The sequence below is a fragment of the Haliotis asinina genome, chromosome 5 (assembly GCF_037392515.1).
Source record: "Haliotis asinina isolate JCU_RB_2024 chromosome 5, JCU_Hal_asi_v2, whole genome shotgun sequence".
NCBI lineage: Eukaryota > Metazoa > Mollusca > Gastropoda > Lepetellida > Haliotidae > Haliotis > Haliotis asinina.
Window position 1 is genome coordinate 11,676,262 of NC_090284.1, and position 2,980 is coordinate 11,679,241.

Here is a 2,980-nt window from a genome sequence, read left to right on the forward strand (position 1 = left end):
CTGCACGTGCAGAGGGTAAGACTACCGACACATTTAGCAAGCTTCCGTGAACTCTGAATTGGCCAATCAGCAGGCATCAAATTCTGTTTTGCCGCAGGGGGTCTCTTGGGACAGAATGCTGGAATTTGATACGTAATCGAGTCGTGTCGACTTCACAGTAGTCGAAGAAGTATATGTAGCCGTTATTGTCTGATTGAAGTCATTCACAACCATATTGACCTGGTTTTAGTTATTGAGCTTTGTCCGAAAGATGCAGATGGTTGTGGAGTTTGCTCGAAGGTACGGAATAATGCCATCACGACTGCCGTGGCCCATGGGATGGTTGTCCCATCATGATCGGAGTCGGGTTGGCGTTGGGGTGTGACAGCTCGGATAAGGTGGGGTGCTTCTGGGAGAGGGGCGGAGAAAATTGGTATCTTTGGGGATAGGGGGTGACGGCGTTACGGTGGTTATCAGTAGTGGGGGTGACAGGATGGGGTGAGAGACAACTACGGTGATGTTGAGACAATCACCTCTCGGATCCCTGGGATGGCGGTTCGTTGTCGATGTTGTCATTGAGGGTAAAAGGTTAGATGAGGTGGGTCGGTGTCTTTTAGATCAATAAAGTGGGATAGCTGGTCACATTTGGGTCACGTTTTGGAACGAGGGTTTGAATCTGGGTCATTTTTTCCCTCAAGGAACTGAATCGAACGCAGGTGGTCACTAATTGCATGTGGGTCACGTTTAGCCAGTAGTATTTGAATCCAGGTCATTTAATTTGGACTACAGATTACCGCGAGTTTATTGTTATCACAATACTTTGTTATTCCCCAATATATTCTTGATACGTACCCTTTACCTACGAACCCTCAATAACAGACGTTTGGTTCAGCCATTGATAAAATGTCCTGTAAGGCAGACAGTGGTGACTACTATGCGTTCTGGTAATGAGGGCGGCGGATAGCCTAGTGCTTAATGCGTTCGCTCGTCACGCCTAATACCCGGGTTCGATTCCCTATATGGGCAAAATGTGCGAATACCATTTCCGGTGTTCCCTACCGTGATATTGCTGGAATATTGCTAAAAGCGGCATAAATTCAAACTGATTCACTCATTCATTGTGTTAATGTTGGTTCAGTAGTTCTGACCGAATGGTTTTTAACGGCACTTTTAGTGGACCAGTGGATCCATGTCGCCTTACATATACGTTACATATATGTCCATGTTACACGAGTTTGGAATCCACGATGAAGGCTTACAATCAGACAGGAGGGGGATTCGAACCAGTCTACTGCGGGGTGTTCAGTCACGTCCAGAGATGTTCACCAAGATGCGACCCGTGAAGATCCGGGCTAGAATTATCTTCTGCAGCCCATGCTTGTCGTAAGAGGCGCCTGGCGAGATCGGGTGGTCAGGCTCGCTAACTTCGTTGAACATGTCATCGATTCCCAAATGCGCACATGGATGCTCATGCTGTTGATCACTGAATTGTGTGGTCCAAACTCGACATTTACGCACCGCCGCCATATATATTTGGAATATAGCTGAGTGCGGCGTAAACCTAAACTCACTCACTCACTAACCAAGTGGTCACAAGATGTTGATGATGTCTAACCAGGCCAAATCATGTCTTTAACGATAACTTGGAACCTATCATCTGACCGTTTAACAAGTTCGTGGAGTGTTCTCAATGCTAACTATCAACGGTCTCAGTAGATGCATGTATACGTAGGCTGGGAATTTTGAAAAGATCCCACTATGCACTTACCCCGGCCCCAACAGTAAAACGGCGAAGTATCTGAGCCCCGCTTTTCTCCCACGTTTGTCTCGCCACATTCTAAGATAATTCATGTGTTAATTGAACGGAAATTTCTGGCAAAACTTTGGCGTTTGCCGAATTTTTGTCTCATCAGTCACGTCAAGTTCTCATAATTATGAAAGTATGAATCTCTGGCGTTTAAAAAGCAGCCGCAGTTGGAGAAACATTTCAAGTACTCCCGATAGTGTGTCTGGGGTAACGGTCTTGAACAACGAACTGTCGATGGGCACTCTACCGCACCACAAAATTGTCTTCTTTCAGCATGCTCCGCATAGACAAAGAGCCGTAATGATGGAATTACCTCCCTTTGACTGCCCGTGTAAAGAGACTCTCTCGCGCATTGTCTAACGGCCTAATAGACTCGGAGATAGCCTACGAGATTTCCTTAAAGAATTGATCGTCCAATCTCGCGAGCGATATTCAGGTAATCATTGGGTTGCGTACATAGCCTAATTGCATTTGGCCCGACCATGAAACATTATTAACTTTATATGATCACGAAATCCCAACACTCTTACTATCGTCTTTTATTGTTGTCATGGCAACTTAATATTTTCAGGTTTTACAGGCTCCTGGATACTAACCCACGGAAATGAGTTTTCTGTTTGTAAATGTCAACGGTAATCTTAAATTGTATGTTGTAATGGGAACACCGAAGAACGTTTAAAACATTTAAATTAAAAGTCTGACAATCGATACAATCTCGGCCTGGGGATTTCTTAAAGAAAACTAGCGGTCGAAATCTACAGCCTTCTATTTAATGAAATGAAAAGAAAATACATAGCATGACAATGGCATACTCATGCAGTAAATTCATCTCTATTAGTATTAAATTTATTTAACATCAATACTTTGTCCTCACTTTCAAGAACATGCGCACGGCCAATGATGTTTTGAAACATACAACACTAACTAGTGTTATCTGATGTCACGCTTTTTCCGAATCTTCGGGCGTTTTCCTTGACGGTTGTGAGACATCATTTAGCGAGTGCCTCCGTTAAGGAAGGTTTGTAGCTTCAGGATAGGTGGTAGCCGGAGCATGTCGTTCAAATCACTGAGGTTCACATGTAGTGTGGCTCACTGCCTTCCATTCACATCCCAGCTCGGGACTACCTCCGGAACATTTCGACCAATCAATGCGCAGCGCAAAGTCACATGGCCGCAGCTTACTCGCGCGACGAT